This window comes from Hypanus sabinus, chromosome 7 (genome assembly GCF_030144855.1).
Source record: "Hypanus sabinus isolate sHypSab1 chromosome 7, sHypSab1.hap1, whole genome shotgun sequence".
NCBI classification, from domain to species: Eukaryota; Metazoa; Chordata; class Chondrichthyes; order Myliobatiformes; family Dasyatidae; genus Hypanus; species Hypanus sabinus.
This window is the reverse complement of record NC_082712.1, coordinates 77,560,048-77,585,527: the sequence shown is the minus strand read 5'-3', so window position 1 is coordinate 77,585,527 and position 25,480 is coordinate 77,560,048. Positions and strand designations below refer to the sequence as shown.

At 45.8% G+C, this 25,480-nt stretch overlaps 1 protein-coding gene across 1 annotated transcript in view; it reads left to right on the top strand.

The window, feature by feature from the left end:
- The first annotated feature begins 8,005 nt into the window (after positions 1 to 8,005).
- LOC132396888 (lysophosphatidic acid receptor 6-like) overlaps positions 8,006 to 25,480 on the top strand; it is a 55,677-nt gene continuing 38,202 nt past the window's right edge. Inside the window, exon 1 of the mRNA XM_059974927.1 lies at positions 8,006 to 8,144. The gene's annotated coding sequence lies outside the window, so the exon portion shown is untranslated. The remainder of the gene's footprint in view (positions 8,145 to 25,480) is intronic.

Sequence of the window (25,480 nt, the reverse complement as noted above, 5' to 3'; positions counted from 1 at the left end):
GCTTATGATATGAGGAGCATTTTTAATGGCTTTGGGCCTGTATGTACTGGAATTTAGAAGAGTGGGGGGGGGGGATTTCATTAAAACCTATTGAATGTTAAAAGATCTAGATAGAGTATATGGGGAGAGGATGTCTCCTATAAAGGGGAAGTCTAGGATCAGAGGGCCCAACTTCAGAATAGGGGGATGTTTAGTTAGAATGGAGATGAGGAGGAATTTCTTTAGCCAGAGGGTGGTGAATCTGTGGAATTTGTTACCATATAACCATATAACAATCACAGCACAGAAACAGGCCATCTTGGCCCTCCTAGTCCGTGCCGAACTCTTAATCTCACCTAGTCCCACCTACCCGCACTCAGCCCATAACCCTCCACTCCTTTCCTGTCCATATACCTATCCAATTTTACCTTAAATGACACAACTGAACTGGCCTCTACTACTTCTACAGGAAGCTCATTCCACACAGCTATCACTCTTTGAGTAAAGAAATACCCCCTCGTGTTTCCCTTAAACTTCTGCCCCCTAACTCTCAAATCATGTCCTCTAGTTTGAATCTCCCCTATTCTCAATGGAAACAACCTGTTCACGTCAACTCTATCTATCCCTCTCAAAATTTTAAATACCTCGATCAAATCCCCCCTCAACCTTCTACGCTCCAATGAATAGAAACTTAACTTGTTCAACCTTTCTCTGTAACTTAATTGCTGAAACCCAGGTAACATCCTAGTAAATCGTCTCTGCACTCTCTCTAATTTATTGATATCTTTCCTATAATTCGGTGACCAGAACTGCACACAATATTCCAAATTTGGCCTTACCAATGCCTCGTACAACTTTAGCATTACATCCCAACTTCTGTACTCAATGCTTTGATTTATAAAGGCCAGCATTCCAAAAGCCCTCTTCACCACCCTATCTACATGAGACTCCACCTTCAGGGAACTATGCACAGTTATTCCTAGATCTCTCTGTTCCTCTGCATTCCTCAATGCCCTACCATTTACTCTGTATGTTCTATTTGGATTATTCCTGCCAAAATGTAGAACCTCACACTTCTCAGCATTAAACTCCATCTGCCAACGTTCAGCCCATTCTTCTAACCGGCATAAATCTCCCTGCAAGCTTTGAAAATCCACCTCATTATCCACAACACCTCCTACCTTAGTATCATCGGCATACTTACTAATCCAATTTACCACCCCATCATCCAGATCATTTATGTATATTACAAACAACATTGGGCCCAAAACAGATCCCTGAGGCACCCCGCTAGTCACTGGCCTCCATCCCGATAAACAATTATCCACCACTACTCTCTGGCATCTCCCATCTAGCCACAGGTTACCACAGGTGGTTGTGGAGATCAGGTCATTGGGTGTATTTAATAAGGAGGCTGATAGATTCTTGTTAAGTCAGGGCATGAAAGGTTATGGGGGAAGGCAAGAGAATGGGTTGAGAGGGAAATGGACCTGCCATGATAAAATGGTAGAGCAGGCTTGATAGGTCAAATGGCCTAATTCTGTTCCTAAATCTTATGGTAATTAAGTTCCCTTACACACACACACACACACATCTCACTGCTTTGTTCTCTAATACTTCTTAATTCATCCTGCAAACTCCCTTTTCCAAAAGCTCCCTCCTGGAAAGTGGTATAGAGCTACTAAAACAGAACCTTCATGCCATCTTAAAAGTTTCCTCTGCCAGTCATTTACTCAGATCCACCATTCTAATTATCCCCAACCCCCCCATCTATTACCCCACCTCTGTAAGCACTGCATACACTTTAAACCACTGTTTATAATATTGTTTTCATTGTAAATACATGATGGTATTTGTGTATCTATGCACATTTTATTCCAGATCCCGACTTTGACTTCTCACTTTATTTTTATATACGTAGTTATTTATAGTTGAAGTTTGATTTTGCTGCGTGACCGCAGCAATTTCATAATACCCGTCCATGTAAGTGTTTATGGGGAGTAATGTTGATCCTTGATGTAATCTTCAGTTGGCACCACTGAGAACCACAGCCGACAGAGCCACTCGAAGCTGTACCGCGTCTCTCTCTGACACGGTAATCGGGACGCCGTGACGGTGGTGGCGCCGCGGCCCACCAGGGGACGGTGTTGGAAAGCTCCGGCGCAGAGCCTCCCCGGCTGGCCGCACCGCGCAGCCCGACCCTGCACTGGATTCGTGGGCGAGGGGAGCCGCTGAATTCCCCGGCCCCAGCTCCTTAAACAGGCGGCACTGCAACTGGAGAAGACCACTCAGCCCTTCGAGACTGGCATGCGGCACAGGGAGAGGCCACGCAGCTCAGTGGGAGCCTGCTACACAGGCCGAGAGGAAGCCATTCGGCCCCTCGAGACTGCTATCCTTCGACAGGAGGATACCGTTCAACTCAGAGTGTCTGTTGCACATGTCCGTCCGCACTTGCCGCTGCCTGGGGAAATAATCACCCTCCCCCCATCATCATCACCACCCCAGACATTCTCTCTCTACCCCCCCCCCCCGGTAGAAGATTAAAAAAAACTGAAATCATACCACCAGGCTCAAGGGCAGCTTCTGTTCCTGCCCTTTTCAGATTCTTGAACGGATCGGCCATATGCTAAAAGACAACCTGTTTATCTCCCAATCTATCTCGTCGTGGCCCTAACACCTTATTGTTTGTCTACGGGGCACTTTCTCTCTATCTGCAAAACTCTGTTCTGCATTCTGTTTCCTTGTGTCCTACCGCGTTGTACTTAAGTATGGAATGCAGTTAAACGTTGTTTTTACCGGATACGGAGAAGGGTGCTTGGCCCATAGTCTGATATAAGAGGTCAGGAAGATATTCAGGTCTATTTACGCAGGAGTCCCTCACATCGTGTGCCTACGAGTGAAAAGTGAAGAACTGTGTCCCAGATGCAGAGTCGTTTCGCTGAGTCCTAAATCATCCGTCGTATCTGCCACCGGAAGGATTCCGTGTATCACCTGTATGTGGAGTGTTGCAGCCTCTGACCGTCTGAAGGGGCTGCTCCTCAAGCCCTGCACTCCTGCCCCTCAGTCACCCCGTGCGGAGTGACCTTGGTCGCTCGGGAGATCTCCTGGGCCTGGCCAAGGAGGCCATTCACGGGTTAAGGGGGTTCTGTCCAAGCCTATTGCCTGCCTTCTCTTCCGGGATTACATCTATGCCCGGGTGTCCTTGGAGAGGGAAACACACCGTGTCCACGACTAAGTGTGTTGTGGATAGTGCTAATTGTATTTTAATTTAACAGTGTAACAGCGTGTTTTATAATCGCGTTTGGTTGCGATGCTGTAATCATTTGATTTAACCTTTGTATATTTAAAAAGGGAATTCAGCCCCATGTATTTAACAGGAAGAGGCCATTCCACCAGCGATTCGGTTTCACAAAAGCAGGAAAGGTCAGGCAGAGGGTGGCTCTGGAAACTGTGAAGCTCAGTCCCAGCCCCGTTATGGTGCAGGTCAGTACTGGATGCAGGAACCTTCGCTCGGGAACTGAACACGGCCCCTCGAGGCGTGCAGCCCAGCAGTCCCCCGTTTCAATCCGAGCCTAAAACGGGGCAATTTACAACGACCAACGGGACTGTGGAAAGAAACCTGAGCGCACGGGGAGTAGAAACTCCTTGCAGACGGCGGCGGCGGGAATTGAACCCAGGTCACTGGTACTGTAAAGCGCTGTGCTGACCACAATGTTACTGTGCCGCCCTTCTGGGGCTGGTCGCTATTGCAATGAAACTTGTTAGGGGTTGGGGGGGGGGGGGGGAGTGACAGGAGAAGGGTCTGGGTTTGTGTGAAGGACCCAGAGGAGTGAAGAGAGGGGATGAGGAAGAAGCAATACAAATGTTGTTCCATTGTTAAGAAAGGAAAGAACACAGACAGACAGACAGACTTTATTGATTCCAAGGGAAATTGGGTTTCGTTACAGTCGCACCAACCAGGAATAGTGTAGAAATACAGCAATATAAAACCCATAAATAATTAAGTAATAATGTTAATCATGCCAAGTGGAAGTAAGTCCAGGACCAGCCTATTGGCTCAGGGTGTCTGACACTCCAAGGGAGGAGTTGTAAAGTTTGATGGCCACAGGCAGGAATGACTTTCTATGCCACTCAGTGTTGCATCTCGGTGGAATGAGTCTCTGGCTGAATGTACTCCTGTGCCTAACCAGTACATTATGGAGTGGATGGGAGACATTGTCCAAGATGGCATGCAACTTGGACAGCATCCTCTTTTCAGACACCACCGTCAGAGAGTCCAGTTCCACCCCCACAACATCACCGGCCTTACGAATGAGTTTGTTGATTCTGTTGGTGTCTGCTACCCTCAGCCTGCTGCCCCAGCACACAACAGCAAACATGATAGTACTGGCCACCACAGACTCGTAGAACATTCTCAGCATCTTCCAGCAGATGTTAAAGGACCTCAGTCTCCTCAGGAAGTAGAGACGGCTCTGACTCTTCTTGTAGACAGCCTCAGTGTTCTTTGACCAGTCCAGTTTATTGTCAATTTGTATCCCCAGGTACCTGTAATCCTCCACCATGTCCACACTGACCCCTTGGATGGAAACAAGGGTCACCGGTGCCTTAGGCCTCCTCAGGTCCACCACCAGCTCCTTAGTCTTTTTCACATTAAGCTGCAGATGATTCTGCTCACACCATGTGACAAAGTTTCCCACCGTAGAGAACAGTACAGCACAGGAACAGTCCATTCGGCCCACAATGTTGTGCCAATCCAATTAAATTAGTAATCAAATGGCCAACAAAACTACACTCTTCTGCCTACATAATGCCCGTATCCTCCCATTTCCCTCACATTCATGTGTCTGTCTGAACATCACCTAAAAGTCTCTGATGCTTCTGCCTCCGCCACTACACCAGGCAGCACACTCCAGGCACCCAGGACTTTCTGTGTGCAACGCCCTGGGAAAGGGTTCTCTGCTTTCTGTAGAAGCCATGTTTGGGTCAAGGTTGGAGATATGGGTGAGCTGGGTCTTTGGTGGGAGATGACGAGAGAACTGGCCGTAGGTTATGTCCCGGTGGGGAGATCGTGATTTGATGGAGCCGGGCGGTGAGAGCGACTGAGGACAGGTGAATTCAGCTCCAACTGGTGCACATTTGACTGTCTAATTATAATAGGCCCTTCTTGTTTTTTCTTTATTAACCCTTTAGTTGAGATTCATAGATATAATTCCTTTAGTAGCATGCAGTGTGCTGTTTGCTGTTTCTTGGCACTGAGTTGTAACAGGGTTGCAAATTACACAGCATCCACACAAACCGGGGTTTGAGATGGGAGAAGCACCTCAATCTCACAGGTTTGGTGTGACTGGAGTGTGTATTCCCTAGACGTACGCAGACAAGGACACCAGCAGGGTAAAAAACTTGTCCTTTGAAATTACCCCCTCTCTGCTTAAATACATGCCCTCTGGTATTAGACACGTCAACCCTTGGAGAAATGTTATCGCCATTTTTGGCATCTTCCCTCTTCCTTTCCAGTCCTGAGGAAGGGTTTTGGTCCAAAGCATCGACTATTTATTCATTTCCACAGCTGCTGACTGACCCGCTGAGTTCCTCCAGCACTTGAAGAATTTCTCATATTAAAGATATTTTCTGTCTCCTCTCTCTGTGTCTCTCATAATCTCACAAACCTCTATCAGATCTCCCCTCTGCCTCTGCCACTCCAAAAAAAAACAGCCCAAGTTTGTCCAACCTCTCGTTATAGTACAAGCCCTCTAATTCAGGCAACATCCTGGTAAACCTCTCCAAATCCTTTCTGTAGTGGGGCAACCAGAACTTTATGCAATACTCCAGATGCGGCCTAACTGGACTTGTATAAAGCTGCAACATAACTTTATGATTTTTGAACTCAGTGCCTTGACCAATAAAGGCAAATGACCTGTGTCGCCATTTTCAGAGAGTAATGAACTTGGACTCTTAGATTCCTCTGCTCATCAACACTGTTAGGGGTCTTGCCCTTGACAGTGTGTTGTCTCTTTGCATCTGACCTGCACTCTTCACATTTGGCTGGTTAAACTCCACCTGCTCTGCTTCCGTCCATATCTGCATCTGATCTATATCACCAGTCTACACTATCCGCTGCACCACTAATTTTTGTATCATCTGCCACTTATCTACATTCTCATCCAGGTCATTTATTTACTACATGAACTGCAGAAGTCCCCATGGAACACCACTAATCGCATATCTCCTTTGACCACTATTCTGTCTTTTATGAGCAGACCAGTTCTGAATCCAAACAGCTGATTCACCACCGATCCCTTGCATTTTAATCTTCTGGATGAGCCTCCCACGAGGAACCTTGTCAAGTGACTTTCTAAAATCCATGTAGCCAGTATCCACAGCTCTCCCTTCATCAATCACCCTCATCACCTCATTAAAGATCTCAGTCAAGTTAGTGTAGGGCTCTCAGTACTATTAACTGTGGTGTTAACTGTTCAGGCTAACAAGATGGCTTCTCTGTATTGTTAAAATGAAATAGCTTCTCTGTAATGTTACTTAATGCTGGAATGGGTTTCTGTGTCTGGAATGTTTGGGTTATAACTGCAGATAAGGGGGGAGCTAACCAATGGAGAATTGTTATGCTATCTTGAATGTGTAAGCTGAGCGGGAGTTCGCGGTTTTTTTTCAGGAGATGAGCAAGGAGGATGGACGTGTGAGGTGTGGACAGTGGTTCCTCGGCAATGGATACTGGACATTGGTGGTTCGGACAGTGGCCGAAGGCTCGGAAGGTCATTGTGGATGGTATCAGAGGTGTGAGCTCCAACGTATTAAAATAGTATGTACACAAACTGATAAACTTACTGATTTGGCGCCTTTAGGTTACCTGTTTCACTAACCCATCACTAGGAAATAACTATAAAGTTGCAATTATTTACTCGCCTTTGGTGTATTGTCTGATATTTGTGTTGCCAATGTGTACTGGGGGCCATTACACTGTATTTACACCAAAGTTTTGCACTGTTGGCGGGGCGACAGCGGTTCACCCTAGGCGAATGGGGGTAAATTGGAGGCACGGATGCTACGTTAGTAAGAATGACTTGCCATGCTGGTTCTTCCTAATCAGGCCATGGTTTTCCACGGAAACTAATGGAAAGCAGGAGTCATCTTGGAAACTATAGATGGAAAGTCTTGGATCAATAGTAGGGAACTACTGGAGATTATTCTTACTGATGGATTTATGAGTATTCAGAAAATCCATGGCCTATTTGGGGAATGTGTGCAGGGAAAGTCATGGCTTGATAGAATTTTTCGAGGAGGTGAGGAAGGTAGGGCTGTGGATGTTGTCATATGTAAGGCATTTGAGGAGGTCATTCATGGGAGGCTCATCCAGAAAATTAAATTGCATGTGATCCACAGTGACTTTGCTCTTCGATTCAAAATAAGCTTGCCTCTAGAAGGCAGAGGATGGTGGAGGTCTGTGACTCATGGTGTTCCACAGGGATCCATACTAGAACCTCTGATGCATTTGATAGGTGGAAAAAAATGAAAACATATATGCATAGGTTATTAAGTTTGCAGATGATATGAAGATTGCTGGCATTGGAGATAGTGTAGAAGGTTGCCAATGGATACAATGAAATTTAGATCAGTTGAAGATACTTCTGGAGAAATAGGTGGTTTAATCCAGGAAAGTGTGAGGTGTTGCACTTTGAGAAATTAAACTTAAAGGGGAAGTATGCAGTTAATGGCAGAACCCTTAATGGTGTTGATGTTCAGAGGGATCTTGGGGTCCAAGTCCATAGTTTTCTGAAAGTGGCTGTAGAGGTTAATAGCACGGTAATGAAGGCATGTGGCATGTTTGGCATCATTAGTTGAGGCATCAAGTTAAAGAGTCAGGAAGTTATGCTGCAGTTTTTAAAAACTCTAGTTAACAGTATTGCATTCAGTTCCCATTTCCTCATTATGGGAAGGATGTGGAGATTTTAGAGAGACTGCAGGGGAAGTTTACCGAGATGCTGCCTGGTTTAGAGGCCAAGGAGAGGTTGGACAAACTTGGGTTGTTCTTCTGGAGCGGTGGAGGCTGAGGGGAGATCTGAAAGAGGATTAGAAAGTCATGAGGAGCAAAGCTAGAGCGGACAGCTTTTCCCAGGATCAAGACGTCTAATGCCAGAGTGCATGTATTTCAGGTGAGAGGGGATCATTTCAAAGAAGATATATGAGACAAGGTTTTTCACACAGAGTGGTAGATGTTTGGAATGTGTAGTGGTGGAGACAGAGGTGTATAAGAGGTTCTTTGATAGGCACATGAATGTGCAGAAAATGAACATTTTGCCTGCTCTCCATCTCCCTCTGGTGCTCCCCTGCCCCTTTCTTTCTCCCTAGGCCTCCCATCCCATGATCCTCTCCCTTCTCCCCTCTCCCTTTTGCCAATCACCTTTCCAGCTCTCAGTTTCATCCCTCCTCCTCCGGTCTTCTCCTATCATTTCAGATCTCCCCTCCCCCTCCCACTTTCAAATCTCTTCTTCCAGTTATTCCTGACGATGGGTCTCGGCCCAAAACGTCGACTGTACCTCTTCGTATAGATGCTGCCTGGCTTGCTGCACTCTACCCGCATTTTGTGTGCGGTGCTTGAATTTCCATCAACTGCAGATTTTCTGGTGATTATGAGATTAGTGCTGGTTTGTCAAGTGGTTAGGGTAAATTCTCTGTCTGTGATGATTGGTGGCAGGGAATGGTTTACAGGAGGACCTCATCGACACAAGTCGATGGCATGGTGAAGAAGGTGAATGACATACTTGACCTCACAGGCCAGTGCATTGAGTATAAGAATAAGAAGGTTATGTTGCAGCTGTAGAAAACTCTGGGTCAGGTCACACTTAGTGCATACTTCTGGTCACCGCACCCCTCCCCTCCCATTACCAGGACGTGGGAGTTATAGAGGAGTTCACCGGGATCCAGCCTGGGTTCGAAGGCATATACTTTCAGAAGAGTTTGAACAAACTTGTGTTGTTTTCTCTGGAGTGGCAGAGGCTCGGGGGAGATCTGATAGAGCTTGTATGATTCTGCGAGGCATAGGTATTAGCCACTCAGTCTAATACCAGAGGATACAGCTTTATCATGCTGAGGACTTGATCAGAAATAGCCCGGATCCTGGCATGCAAGAGGCAACATACCACCCGGGAATCTCATTCCCAAGTTTGGACAGACTTTGGCTGTTTTCTCCGGTGGCAGAAGCCAAGGGGAGGTCTGGTCTGATGGAATTTTCAGAGGCAGAGGTAGCAGTCTTGTTCCCAAGGTGAAATATCTAATACCAGAGGCACAGCATTTATGGTGAGAGGGGCAAGTTTAAAGGAGATGTGTGCATCAAGTTTTTTTCTCACAGTGAGTGGTTTGTGTCTGAAACAGGCTGCCAAAGTTGATGGTGGAAGCACAAACACAACAAAATCTGCAGATGCTGGAAATTCAAGCAACACACACAAAATACTGATGGAACGCAGCAGGCCAGGCAGCATCTATAGGGAGAAGCACTGTCGACATTTCGGGCCAAGACCCTTCGTCAGGACTAACTGAAAGGAAAGGTAGTAAGAGATTTGAAAGTGGGGGGGGGGGGGGGTGGAGAAATGCAAAATGATAGTAGACCGGAGGGGGTGGGATGAAGCTGAGAGCTGAAAAGTTGATTGGCAAAAGGGATACAGAGCTGGAGAAGGGAAAGGATCATGGGACGGGAGGCCTAGGGAGAAAGAAAGGGGGAAGGGAGCACCAGAGGGAGATGGAGAGCAGGTAAGGAGTAATTGTGAGAGGAGCAGAGAGAGAAAAAAAGGAGTGGGGGGAAGATAGATAGATAAATAAATAGATAGATAGATAGATAGATAAATGGACAAACAAACAAACAAACAAACAAACAAACAAACAAACAAATAAATAAATAAATAAATAGAGAAAGGGTGGGGTAAGAAGTGGAGGAGGGACATTAACGGAAATTAGAGAAGTCAATGTTCATGCCATCAGGTTGCAGGCTACCCAGCCGATATATAAGGTGTTGTTCCTCCAACCTGAGTTTGGATTCATTTTGACAATAGAGGAGGCCATGGATAGACATATCAGAATGGGAATGGGATGTGGAATTAAAATGTGTGGCCACTGGGAGATCCTGCTTTCTCTGGCAGACAGAGCGTAGGTGTTCAGCAAAACGGTCTCCCAGTCTGTGTCGGGTCTCACCAATATATAAAAGGCCACACCGAGAGCACCGGACACAGTGTACCACACCAGCCGACTCCCAGGTGAAGTGTCGCCTCACCTGGAAGGACTGTCTGGGGCCCAGAATGGTGGTGAGGGAGGAAGTGTAAGGGCAGGTGTAGCACTTGTTCCGCTTGCAAGGATAAGTGCCAGGAGGGAGATCGGTGGGAAGGGATGGGAGGATGAATAGACAAGGGAGTCGCGTAGGGAGCGATCCCTGCAGAGAGCAGAAGGGGGTGGGGAGGGAAAGATGTGTTTGGTAGTGGGATCCCGTTGGAGTTGGTGGAAGTTATGGAGAATTATACTTTGGACCTGGAGGCTGGTGGGGTGGTAGGTGAGGACAAGGGGAACCCTATCCCAAGTGAGGTGGCGGGCGGTTGGGGTGAGAGCAGATGTGCATGAAATGGGAGAGATGTGTATGAGGGCAGAGTTGATAGTGGAGGAAGGGAAGCCCCTTTGTTTAAAAAAGGGAGATAATCTCCTTCATCCTGGAATGAAAAGCCTCATCCTGAGAGCAGATGTGGCGGAGATGGAGGAATTGTGAGAAGGGGATGGCATTTTTGCTAGAGACAGGGTGGGAAGAGGAATAGTCCAGGTTAGGGTTAGGGTTACCTTTGGTTTGGAGGAAGTGGGAGGAGCCAAAGGTGAAATTATTGAGAGTAAGAACTAATTCCGCTAGATGGAGGAGAGTGGTGGTAGAGGGGAACTGGTTAGGTCTGGAATCAGATGTGATACAGGCTTTTAGACAAACACATTGTGGGCTGAACAGCCTGTAACTGTGCTGTACACTTTTTTTGCACTAAGAATCAGGGGAGTTGTTGGGCATGTAGGAGGTGTGGACTGATGGGCCTGCTTCTGTGTGACAGTGGGGAGTTATGAAGGGCCACACACACGGAAGAATGTGGATGATCAGAGGACACACACAAGGCTAGGGACACAAGGGAAACACAGATACACATCAAGGGCGAGTCCACTGAGGAGGGAGTGTCCGTCACTGTGATAGGCTAATTGACTGATATAAATTGCCCCTCCTGGGGGTGTGAGGGATGGAAGAGGATGGGAAGTTGTTGGGAATGCTAGAAAACACATAGGATTAGTGTAGGATTCGAGAAAGCGGTGCTTGAGATTCAGCTTGTATCTCCCCGTGCTGGATCAGTAGATAACCCACACTTCCTGAGTCAGTGAAACTGGCTGCTCAACTGCCCCTGTGTGTGCCTGTCCCTCTGGACCACTGCCACCATCCCCGTGCTTGATCATACTTTTCAGAGACGGTTCTTCAGACCAAGTGTCTGTCACACACACACACACACACACACACACACACACACACACACACACACACACACACACACACACCCCCCCCCCCCCCCCCCAAAGCTTATTTCATGGTGCTACGTACCTCATAACGGGTTAAAAAGGACCAGCAGAAATGGACGCAGCTGGAGTCCAATTCTTCCATTATAAACACTATTTTATTAGTAACCACATGATAAAGTAATATAAAGTAAGATAAGGCAAACAGGTTAGCAGAGAATGTGCAATTATAAGTGAGTGAATAAAGTTCCCCCAAACTTCTTCAGCTCAGGTGATAAATGATGCAGTCTTACAATGATGGGTGAAGTTCAGTTCAGTTCTGGAGTTTGAGTTGAGTAGAGTTGAAGAGAGAGGGAGATGTTTTGTTTTCCCAGTGCCGATGCCGTCAAATCTTCCATGTTGTCCTCCTGCTCCCGAAACTTATCAAAGTCACTGACTGTGACCACACAACCACGAATGCTGGTTTTCACATGGTGCCGCTATCAACCCAGGCAAGGGTTAAATACACCAGTTACCCCTTTGTCCACACTGTGAGCAAAGAGCCCACCTTTGTCGTGGGCACACAAAGCTCAGCCAGTGTCAGTGTCTTCCTTGTGTCTCTGGCGTGTCTCTAACAACCAGCTGACCTTGTATTTATCCAAGCATGCTGAACACCAGCCATCCATCAAATAACGCTGCCCTCGGTCACCACGACAACCCACGAGCTGCTCGTTGCTCTCTCTCTGTAAGAACTCCCAAGCAGGCAGTGTCCTTATATATTCAAAACAAGCTTTAGAGTTCGTATAAACACCATTTCAAGGCAGGCTTTGTCCCTCTCCCTCTCTATAACAACTCAAACAGTGTCCAAAAGCCAGTCTCATTCTCCCGACATTTTAAGGTGATAGTCCACGGAAAATATGAACCTGAGGGGTACATGACAATGGACACCATGGTTTAGATGGGCTGAAGGGCTTTTCCTGTGTTATATGAATCTGTGACTCTCTGCCACTGACACACAGAGTGCGGGTAAGGGGATAGGTGCATGTATCTGTGAGTCACTCCCACACTTGTAAAGACACACACCTTTCACCCACCCCCACCCATCGCCTGAAGTGTCTCCATGCATTGGGCCTTCTCCGAAAGTGATCCCGAACTCTGTGAGCTGAGTCCATGCACGGGGAGTCTTGATCCGTTCTCCTCAGCTTGTCGCAATGACCCGTAATCTCACGTATACATGAAAGCACACTGTACACAATATTCCAGGTGCAGTCTCACACAGTCCTCATACCACTCCAATAATAACTCTTTACACAGATCCTGAATACCGTTTCAAAGTAGATTTATTATCAAAGTAGGTATGTGTCTCCATATACTTCCTTGTCATTTATTTTCATGCAGACATTCGCAGGAAATACAACAGAATAAATGAAAATCGACAATCAAAGACCAACAAACAACCAATGTGCAAAAAAAGACACGCTAAGCAAATAGAAAGGAAAGTAAATAAATAATACTGAGAACATGTTATTTGTCATCCATATCAATGATCTGGATGATAATGTGGTTAACCCGAACGGCCAATTAGCAGATTACATCAAGACTGGGACAGTGAGGAAGACTACCATAGTTTGCTGCAGGATCTGGACCAGCTGGAAAATGCACTGAAAAATGGCAGATGGAATTTAATGCAGAGAAGTACAAGGTTTTGCACTTCGGTAGGACCAACCAGGATAGGTCTTACTCATTGAGTGGTAGGGCACTGAAGACTGCCGTAGAACAAACAGATCTGGAAATGTAGGTCCATAATTCATTGGAAGAGCTGTCACAGGTAGATAGGATCATACAGAAAGCTTTTGTCACATCAGCCTTCATAAATCAAAGTGCTGAGTATATGAGATGGGATGTTACATTGAAGTTGCATGAGACATTAGTGAGGCCTAATTTTGAGTATTGTGTGCAGGTTTGGTCACCTATCTACAGGGAAGATGTAAACAAGGTTGAAAGTGTACAGAGAAAGTTTACAAGGATGTAGCTGGGACTAGAGGACCCATGTTATAAGGAAAGACTGAGTAGGTTAGGACTTTATTCCATGGAACGTAGAAGATTGAGGGGAGATTTGGTAGAGGTGTGCAAATTATGAGGAATATAGACAGGGTAAATGCAAGCAGGCTCTTTTCCACTGGGGTTGGATGGGGCTACAACAAGAGGTCATGGGTTAAGAGCAAAAGGAAAAAAAATTAAGGGGAACATGAGGGGAAACTCCATCACTCAGAGGGTGGTGAGAGTGTGTAATGAGCTGCTAGCACAAGTGGTACATATGAGCTCAATTTCAACATTTAGGGGGAGTTGAATGGATGGGAACATGGAAGGCTATGGTCTGGGTGCAGGTCGATGGGAATGGACAGGAGATTCCAAAGGATCGACAATTTCTGAAATGGTTTGTGTCAGGAACAGGGGGCAGGATTGGATCCAAATGCAGGACACAGACACTGAAGTACTAGGGCTAGGACAGGATGGGGATGCCATGGCATGTGAGGGGTAAGGCAGGAGGATCCCAGAGTCCAGACGAGGCAGGCAGAAGGATCCCAGAGTCCAGACGAGGCAGGCAGAAGGATCCCAGAGTCCAGACGAGGCAGGCAGAAGGATCCCTCATGGCAGGCCACATGGATCCCAGGCAGGGCCACCTCCCAGGCAGGCACAGAGGCTTGGGCCAGTCACAGACACCTGGGCAGGGGCAGGGCACAACCCTTAGGGAGCAATAGGTGGAAAGGGCAGAAACCCCCACCAGGCAGCAGCAGTCCAGCCAGACCTGCCCAACAGAGGCAATGGGTAGGAAGGGGCAGAACCCCCACCAGGCGGCAGCAGTCCAGCCAGACCTGCCCAACAGAGGCAACAGGTAGGAAAAGTCAGATAGGTGGAAGGGGTAGAACCCTCACCAGGCAGTGGCAGTCCAGCCAGCCCTGCCCAACAGAGGCAGGGGATCAGAAAGAAGCTGGGTCCAGGGTGAACAGCAGGACTACCATGAAACACAGGTAATTTGGGAAAGGCAACCAACAGCATGGCAGCACAAGCAAGGAGAATAAGGCAGAACAGCAGGACCAGCACACAGGAGAGAAGCAGGGTAACAAGACCAACCAGATAGAGCATATACAGACATGATTCAGAGCCAGCAGGACAACCCCACAACTAGGCTCAGTCCCCCAGCCCCTTATAAACACCTGCACCCTAATAGGCAACAGGTGTACCTCCTTAAGCCAAGATGATCCAATGGCTCCGTGTGACAGGAGGGCTGGCTGCAAGGCCCGGAGTCCAAAATCCGTGGACCGGAGCAAGACCCAGAAGGTGGGCTCCGGACTGGTTGGCATGGACTAGATGGGCTAAAGGGCCTAGTATCTGTGTTATAATATCTATTGTAGAGTACATAGGATGTGGGCTCATTCAGAGTTGAGGTGAGTGAAATTATCCAAAATCTGATGGAGCTCCTGAACCTGGTCCCTCCCAATCCCATTCTTAGTTCTCATTGACTCTACAAAGCAATAGGCATCAACACCACCAGACCCTCACTATTTGTTACATCATTCTGACTCTTGTACAAAATGCATTGCTTTGCATTTCTCAGCATTGTAGTCTATCCATCCTGTTCCTGCCCACTTGCTTCACTTGGCCTCATCTCTTCCTTGTGCCTCATCACTACTCAGTCTCTGCATTCTCCCTGGCCGCAGGAGTGCTACTGGGGTTTGGAAGATAGTAGATGTTGTTCTGTTGGGGCGATCCTGTAAATTACTCACCAGTGAATGGGTGGTGGGCAAACTATTGGGGAGCATTCTTAGGGACAGGGTTATTGAGTACTTGGAGAAGCACAATCCGATTAGTGATAGTCAGCATAATCTTATGAGGGGAAGCTGATGCTTTATCAGGGGCAGGACATGCCTCACAAGCCTGATTACATTCTTTAAGGAAGTGACACAACAGATTGTTGAAAGTAGAGCAGCGGATGTGGCGTTTGTGGTCTTCTGCTGTAATGTGAGGTTATTTCAGTTACTGTTGCCTTTTTATCAACTATGACCCAATGTGGCTATTCTCTGACGAAGCATTAACAAAGCATTTTCACCCACAGAACTTCTACTCTGTTTTTCGCACACCTTTCTACGTAAACTCTACATCAATTTCTGAGATATTCAAATCACCATGTCCAGCACCAACAAACTAATTTAAGATGGCACTACTGGTGACAGCTTACTGGTAGTTCAAAAGGCAAGAAATTTGACTAAGACATTATTAACAAAAATTTTTATGAGGAACATTGTGGTAAACTAACAATGAAGTGGCAAGCAAAGGCGAAGCTGACTCAAGGGATGAGCCATGCTGGTGCATTGCAAAGTCAGAGTATAACGTGTTTGAGAAGTCTTGGATACAGAGATGGTGTCGCTAACAGAGATGGAGTTGGAGCGAGCAATTCTGTAAGGAGTCGAGGTGAAGGAGTTTCGAAGCCCGTCCACCTAAACTGGAGTTGAAACTGGATTGTCCTAGGTGCAGAGCTGACTTGGAAAGGTCAATAACAGCCTTGGGCTGGGTGGTGAGGTCTAGGCCCAGAGAGTATCAATATGGCAGGGCCTGGCTCCGAGGCATAACACAACTGGTGTTCGAATGATTTAACCGCCAGGCCAGATAGACCAGAAAGGCAAGGTGTCAGGACCAGAGACAAGGGTTGGACCAATTCCGCTTGCTCTTCAGCCATGTTTACTTCTCTCTCAGTGGTGCTGAGGTTGTGAGACTAGCACACAAGTTGTTCCTGCGAGCTTTGTGGTGATTTGCCTCATTATATGATGAACTGAGACCGAGGCTATGGGCCTACACTGATTGCTCCAGGATTCAGGACTGTGGACTCAATTTGGTTTGGAATGTTGTTGTTTGCTTTTTGCTTACATTATTTGTGTGTTTTTTTCTTGTTTTCTGGCATTGGGTATTGGTCTTTTTTAAAATTTTGTCCTTTCCAGTTCTTGCTTTGTGGCTGCCTGTAAGCAGATGAATCTCAAGGTTGTATAATTTCTACCTACTTTAGTAATAAATGTACCTACCTGTCCATTCCGCGGACAAAGTCATTTGAGTCATATTTCTTCTCTATTCTGATGTTTGGTCTAAACAGCAACTGAACCTCTTGATCATGCCTGCAAGCTTTTATGCATTGAGTGATTAGATATTTGCATTAACGAGCATGTGAACAGCTGTACCCAATAACATCTCCTCTGTGTGTGTATGGATTATTGTGAGGTGTTTGGCAAAGTGTATAAGATTGAGAGAGGCAGAGTGGGCGGCCAGCACTATTTTCACAGGACAACAATCTAACATCAGAAGACATCCATTTAAGGTGAGTGGAGGACAGTGTAGGGGAAACATCAGAGGATTGTCGTTTTCGCAGGGTGTGCTCAGTGCCTGGAACAATGCTGGACATAGGTGGTAGAGGTTGATACAATAAAAGCTTTTATGAGACTCTCAGATGTAGGCAAAGTGGAGGGTTATGGACTGTGTAGGAGAGAAAGGGTAGATTGATCATGCAGGAGTTTAAGTAGGCCAACACAACATCGTGGGCCAAAGGGCCTGTACTGTATGTATTGGTTTATGTTCATCTTCTAATGTATGTTCAATGTTCGATGTTTCCCCCTTTCCCCATTTAGTGTAGTCTGAGTCACGGAGGAAGCAAGCCAGCTGATCAATGCTCCCAGAGACACAAGTAAATGCAAATGCTGGCCCCTGAAGCTTCGCATGTTGCCTAATGGAAGAAGGTCGAGCAGCATCTCTGGGCAGTGACCAGCTGGGAAAGGGAACAAACTGTAAATGTTTCGGCATGGAACCCAGAGATGGAGACAGAGAGATTGAGAAATGGGAGGGAGGTATCAGAGATAGCCATTGTCAATGATCCCTCCTGTCTGTCCAACCCCCTACTGTCAGGCAGGAGGTATCATAGCATTAGGACAAGCACTGTTAGGATGGGGATCAGTTTCTTCCCCCAGGACATGAGGCTACTGAACCCCCTGACACCAGCCACACCTCATCACTTATGAAGACCATAAGACCTTAAGGCGTAGGAGCAGAAATAGGCCATTCAGCCCATCGAGTCTGCTCCACCATTCCATCATAACCAATTTATTGTTCCTCCCTAACCTATTCTCCTGCTTTCTCCCTCTACTAATCAAGAGTCTATTAAACTCTGCCTTAAATACACCCAGTGATTTGACCTGCACAGCTGCCTATGGCAAAGAATTCCACAGATTCACCACGCCTTTGCTAAAGATATTTTTCCTCATCTCCATTCTAAATGGATGTCCTTCAACACTGAGGCTGCGTCTTCTGCTCCTAGACTCCCCCAGTATAGGAAACATCCTCTCCACATCCACTCTATCCTGTTCTTTCAATGTTTGATAGGTTTCAATGAGGCCCCTCCTCATTCCCCTAAACTCCAGTGAATACAGGCCCAGAAGCATCAAATGCTCTTCACATGTTAACCCTTTCATTCCTGGGATCATTCTTGTGAACCCCTCCTCTCTCCAGTGCCAGCACATCCTTTCTTAGATAAGGGGCCCAAAACTTGTTGTAATACTCCAAGTCAGGTCTGACCAATGCCTTATAAAGCCTCAAAATTACATCCTAACTTTCCTCCCAAAATGAATGCTAACTTTGCATTTGTCTTCCTTATCGCTGACTCAACGTGCAAGCTAACCTTAAGAGAATCCTGCATGAGGACTCCCAAATCCCTTTGCACCTCAGAATTTTCTCTCCATTTATAAAATAGTTCACACCTTTATTCCTTCTGCCAAAGTGCATGACCATTCATTTCCTTACTCTATATTTTATTTGCCACTTCTGTGCCCATTCTCCCGATCTGTCTGCAGACTTCCTGCTTCCTCAACATTACCTGACCTTCCACCTATCTTAAATGGATATTGTGCATCTGTATTCACTCAGGAGATGAACAGAGAGTTTATACAAGTGAGGCAAAGCAGCATCGACTTCATGGACCCTGTACAGATTACAGAGATTACAGATTACCAGGAGATGTTTGCTGTCTTGAGACAAATTAGGATAGATAAATCCGCAGTGCCTGACAAGGTGTTTCCTCAGACCCTGTGGCCAAAAAGTGAGGTACCAGAGAATTGGAGGCTAGCCAGTGTTCTTCTGTTGTTTAAGAAAGGCTCTAAAAATAAACTAGAAAATTATAGGCTGGTGAGTCTGACATCAATAGTAGGAACATTACTGAAAGCGATTCTAAGAGACTAGATACATGAATATTTGGATAGACAGGGACTGATTGGGGATAGTCAGCATGGCTTTGTGCATGGTAGGTCATGCCGAACCAATCTTATAAGAGTTTTAAGAGAAAGCTACCAAGAAAGTTGATGAAGGCAAGGCAGTGGATGTTGTCTACATGGACAGCAGCAAGCCATTTGTCAAGGTCTTACATGGGAAGTTAGTCAAGAGAGTTCACTCACTCAGTGTAGTGTTCTCGCACAGGTGTAAAAGAACTCTGAACTAAACACCAAGCATAAACCAATCAATGAGGTGGTCCCAGTAAGATTAACTGTTTACTGTTCACTCTTCCACATTAACGTATGGTGAAAACTGTTGATAAAACAATACAAAATATATGTTTCCTTCTTGACATCACAGTTACATCATAAATACTTGCAAAAGTAAAACTACAACAACTATGACATTAAAATACAACATACAGTCAGAATCTACCTACGCCATCGACTGTCTTTAAATACACTTCAACACAAACTATCCGCAACTCTTTAAATAACAAAAAACATAAACTTTATCAACTGCCATTACTTTTAACAGAATCAGCGTTAACATTTTTAATTCAACATATCGATTATCTCATGAACTTACGGCGTTGCTTCACTAATGTTTCTAGTGCGTAGAAAGAAAACTTTTCTCGTGCTGATCCTGCACATGTGAGCCCCCTCCTTCCCGTTTCTCCAAACAGATATTTTCCCACAAGACGCGGCGAAACCGGGTGTGACGTCATCGCATGCTGCGATATATCATAGACAACGAATTTACTTTAAACAATCTTAACTTTAACTAGAAAATGGTAAAAAACAAATTACTAAAGCGAAAATATAATAAACTAAACAAATGCCTTAAAGGCAGCACACTCCCCGTCTGACCACAATGAACATAATTCAAAACTTCAGTCTCTAAATCAGTCCTTAGGTAGAAGTAGAACGATGTCTGTAACTGGCCTTTGGTAAGTTTTCACAACACCTTGGTCAGAAGTTTTCAACTCAACCTTCCTGCCATGTCCATCCCTACTAGGGAATGTGGCAGTGATTCTGGCCATGTGAATGAGGAACGCAAGTCCTCTCACTAAAGAATTCAAAGTGGAGAACCGCTGAAAGCATTCATTAGTACATATTGATTCTTTGAGGTAGGTGACTCCTGCTTGTATTTGCGGCCGAATCTCCAAGTCTCTTTCGGGTTCGATCAGCTCAAATGTCTCACTCATTTGAGTTTTTTCTGTTGGTGGCTGATACAGAAAGGGGGGTCCGGTGAACCAGGCTGTCTGAGCCAGATGGGATGCAGGTAAGGATCTCGATGCGTGGTCTGCAGGGTTATCCTCGGTACGTACATAATGCCATTGTTCGGGCTTTGAAGACAGGCGGATACGTTGAACTCTATTATGAACGTACACGTTGAAACGTTTTGATTCATTATAAATATAACCAAGCACTTCTTTGCTATCTGTGTAGAACTTGATATCGTCCAGCTCTAGGTCTAGCTCGTCCTGGATAAGATCCGCCATTTCCACAGCCAGGACAGCTGCGCACAGTTCAAGCCTTGGAATTGTCGGCTCGGACTGAGGAGTGAGCTTCACCTTACCAGTTACAAATCCTACTTCAACTTGACCATCCTTCCCGACTACTTTCAAGTAAGCCACAGCACCGATGGCCTTGGTAGACACATCCGAAAAAACACACAATTCTGCGTGCGCTGCCTCGGTGGGTGAGGTCACAGTGTACCTACGTCAGATATGAAGCTGTTTTAGATCTTGAAGTGAATCTCTCCAAGCCTCCCATTTGCTTAGCTTGTCTTCTGGTAGGGTGGTATTCCAGTCAGAGAGCTCAGAGGTAAGTTCTCTGAGAAGTACTCTTCCCTGGATCATAACTGGTGCCAGTAGACCCAAGGGATCGAAAACACTGTTGACAGTGGAGGGAACTCCACGGCGGGTGAATGGCTTGATCACAGTTGGCACGGAGAACGTGATTGTGTCAGTTGTAATCTCCCAAAGGAGACCCAAACTCCTTTATGTGGGTATGGTTTCTCCATCTAGATCTAGGTCTTTAATTGCTGGAGCACAGTCATCATGTGGAAAGGCCTCCATTACTGCCTGACAGTTAGATGCGAACTTATGCAAGCGGAGCTTTGACTCTGCGAGTGAAGCTTGTGTACGTCGGAGCAGATCGATTGCTTCATCTTCTTTCTGTAGTGATATCGAGCCGTCATCGACATAGAAGTACCTTTCTACAAACTTAACGGTGTCATCGCCGTGTTCCTGTGCACCCTCTCTGATGGCTCTTCGCAGCCCATAGATGGCCACGGCCGGTGATGGACTATTGCCAAAAACGTGGACTTTCATCCAGTACTCAATGACTTCCTTGTTAATGTCATTGTCCTTGTACCATAAGAAATGGAGGAAATTGCAATGGTCCTCCTGTACTAAGAAGCAATGGAACATCTGCTGGATGTCCGCTAAGATTGCGACCTTCTCCTTCCAGCAGGACCCCGAGAAGGGTATTATTGAGGTCGGGGCCTGTAAGGAGCACGTCATTAAGGGAGATACCAGTGCACTGAGCACTGGAGTCAAAGACCACCCTGATCTGATTGGACTTTTGTGGGTGGTAAACCCCAAACGTTGGGAGGTACCAGCACTCCCCGCCTTCCCTCAGTGGCGGTGCTACTTCAGCATGTCCATTAGCGAAGATCTTCTCCATAAATGCTACGTATTGTTGCTGCATCTCAGGTTTCCTTTTCAGGGTTTTTTGCAAGGATGTGAACAGCTTGATTGCCTGCTCTTTGTTGTTTAGCAAGCGCTGGCATGGTTCTCTGAAAGGTAGTGGGACGACCCAATTGGTTGCTTTGTCTCTGAAGACCTTGGTGTCCATTATTTTTAAGAAAATGGTGTCTTGTGCTGATGGAGCAAGTTTATTATCATGCTCAGTTTGAGCGAAGACTGACTGACCCAGCGTCTTGTCGGTTACTTTACATTTGTCAAAGCCTTGTCGTGCTTCCTTGATACACATGAAACTTGTGCAGGGTTGAAAAATTGAATGGCGGCCACTCTCTAGCACATTGGTCTTGAGTGTGTTAACCGTCGGTTTGTGTACATTGCCAAGGCACACCTCTCCTATCACCACCCAGCCCAGATCCAGGCGTTGGGCAAAGGGGGCATCGTGTGGTCCATTGACCTGCTGCCTAACCTTGTGCACCTGGAGAACATCTCTTCCTAGTAGCAGGAGTATTTCTGCTTTTGGGTCCAGTTCTGGGATGTGCTTGGCGATGTGGTGGAAATGTGGCTGGTGTAGCACTGCACTTGGCGTCGAGATCTCAGTGCAGTTATTCAAAATTTCATTGCACTCTAAGAGTGGAGGGAGACAGATAACAACTTTACCATCCAGGGACTCGAGCTGGAAGCCTTCTGCCTTCCTTCCATAAGTTTCCACACTGCCTGAGCAAGTTCTAAGGTAGTATGGGAACTGATTACTCTCAATGTTGAACAAGTCAAAGAACTCTGGTCTGACTAGTGAGCGATTGCTCTGGTCATCCAGAATTACATAGGCTTTGATGGCCTTGTCTTTGGCTCCCTTAGGGTACACCTTAGTGAGGCAGATCTTTGAACAAGAATGGCTTGACTGACCTTGACCACAAACTTCTGTGCAGCTCGAGCTGACAACAGTTGTCCTGGAGTGAGCCTCTCCCTCCCCGCCGTCCTGTTGTGAGGGTGAAGGAGCTTTGTCGGTTTGCGGTAACGGGCCAGGAATGCATGGCCCAATTGTGATTAGTGCTATTACATTCCGGGCACTTCACAGAGATCGTACACTCTCTAGCAAGGTGAGAGGTAGAGGAACAGCATTTAAAACATATTTTTTTCTCCTTGAGATGGGCCATCCTCTCTTCAAGGGGTTTTTTCCTTAACGTTCTGCATTTTTGAGGGGGTGGGGTTTGTTATGCAATGGACAATTCTTGCCAGGGTCATTGTTAGTTGTAAAGACTTCAGTTTTATGCACTGAGACAGGTTTCTTAATGTTGAAATTATTCAAAGTGGATTTGACTGGCTTGGTGTGAATTGTACTGCTACCTGGACTCATGAAGCTATGGTCATTTCACTTCTTCGCCTCCTTGCACAGAAACCTAGTGAAATACTCAAAGGAAGGAAATCGACCACCGTTCTCTTCCTTTTACTCTGAGCCAACAGACACCCACCTTTCCTGCAGCCCAAATGGAAGTTTGTCCATGATTGGTCTAATCCTGTATGAAGTATCTAGGTATGATAGACCAGTTAAATAGCCATCTTCTTTGGCGCCTTGAATCTCCATGAGTAAATCTCCGAGCTCTCTTAACTTAGTGTGGTCCTTGACTGACACCTTAGGAAAATTTTCCAGACGTCGGAATAGTGCCGTTTCAATAATTTCAGTGGCCGCATAGCACTCCCGAAGTCTCTCCCATGCTTTGCATAAGGCTAGCTTGGGGTTGTTGATGTACACTGAACGTATGCGTCTCACCTGTTTGCATGATTCTTTTCCCAGCCATTTCGCCATAAGATCCAACTCTTGGGTTGCTCCGAGCTGGACTCCGTGGATAGCGTTGGTGAATGAGGAGTACCATGCACGGTAATTTTCAGGCTTATCGTCAAACTGGTATAGTCCTGACGTGACGAGATCTCGTCGTGCTAAATACTGTGCCATGGGTTCAACTGCAAGTGGCATGCTGGCTGGGGGAATATGTCGGAGGGTATATGACTGAGGGTGTACATTTGTTATGGGATTTGCTGTTCTGAATTCAGCCTTTGCCTCTCCTCTCACCAAATCTGGTAAGTTTGGTTTTGAGAAGTATTTGTCATCAGCCTTTACATTCTTGAATTCGTCCAAGTTGCAAGGGTAAATTGTCTTCCTCGGATGGATGTGATGCAATTGGGCCTCTCTGAGTCTCCTCATGAGGTGGGACATTAGCATATACGTATGGAGAGGAAGAACGAATCTTCAAGTCCATTTGAGATCGGATATAGTTGTTTGTGCGTTCCAATCTGGTCTTTTCTGACGTAGATTTTATGTCAACCAGAACATGCATTTCTTCAGCACTTTCTATTATCTCTGCTTCCACCCTGGCAGCTTCTGCTTCTCGGTGTAGCGTCAGCACTTCTAACTCTGACTCTATCCTTACCTTTTCCATTTGGCTTTTGGCTTCTCTGGCAGCCACTTCTTTTTTCAATTTTGCTTCTTGTTCGGTGTACAACGCTCGCACCTTGGTGACTGCTGCCTTAGTTCTTGCATGGGCAGCCTTACTTGATGATGCCCTACTGCCCCTGTTGCTGGGTGGCAACGACTTGATGCTGGATCGAGTTGTCATTGCAGCACTTGAAACACCTGATAATGCCGCCTTTTCACTGTAGTGTTCTCGCACAGGTGTAAAAGAACTCTGAACTAAACACCAAGCATAAACCAATCAATGAGGTGGTCCCAGTAAGATTAACCATTTGCTGTTCACTCTTCCACATTAACGTACGGTGAAAACTGCTGATAAAACAATACACATTATATGTTTCCTTCTTTACATCACATTTACATCATAAATACTTGCAAAAGTAAAACTACAACTATGACATTAAAATGCAACATACAGTCAGAATCTACCTACGCCATCGACTGGCTTTAAATACACTTCAACACAAACTATCCGCAACTCTTCAAATAACAAAAAACATAAACTTTATCAACCGTCGTTACTTTTAACAGAATCAGCGTTAACATTTTTAATTCAACATATCGATTATCTCATGAACTTACGGCGTTGCTTCACTAATGTTTCTAGTGTGTAGAAAGAAAACTTTTCTCGTGCTGATCCTGCACATGTGAGCCCCCTCCTTCCTGTTTCTCCAAACAGATATTTTCCCACAAGACGCGGCGAAACCGGGTGTGACGTCATCGCATGCTGCGATATATCACAGACAACGAATTTACTTTCAACAACTTTAACTAGAAAACGATAACAAACGAATTACTAAAGCGAAAATATAATAAACTAAACAAATGCCTTAAAGGCAACACACTTGGCATTCAAGATGATGTAGTAAATTGGATTAAACCCTGGCTTTGCAGGAGAAGTCAGAGAGTGGTTGTGGATGGTTGCAGCCCTGTCTGGAGCCCTGTGACTAGTGTGCCACAGTGTTCAGTGCTGGGTCTTTTATTGTTTGTCATCTCTACCAACAATCTGGATGATACTGTGTTTAACTAGATCTGCAAATTTATGGATGTCAGCAAGATTGAGGATGTAGTGGACAGCGAGGAAGATCATCAAAGCACGAAGGGGTATCTGGACCAACTGGAAAAATGGGTTGAAATTTGGCAGATGAAATTTAATGCAAACAATTGTGAAGTTTGAGAGCACCAACTAGGGTAGGTCTTACACATTGAGTGGGAGATCAAAGAGATGTGTGATTACAGGTCCATAATCCATTAAAAGTGGCATCACAGATAGACAGGGTTGTAAAGAAAGTGTATGGCACATTGGCCTTCATAAGTCAAAGCATTGAGTACAGGAGATGGGATGTAATACTTAAGTTTTATAATACTCTAGTGAGGCTTAATTTGGAGTATTGTGTGCAGTTTTGCTCACCTACTTATAGGAAAGTTGTGCTTAAGATTGTAAGAATAAAGACAAAATTTTCAAGGATATTGCTGGGACTGGAGGACCTAAGTTATAAGGAACGATT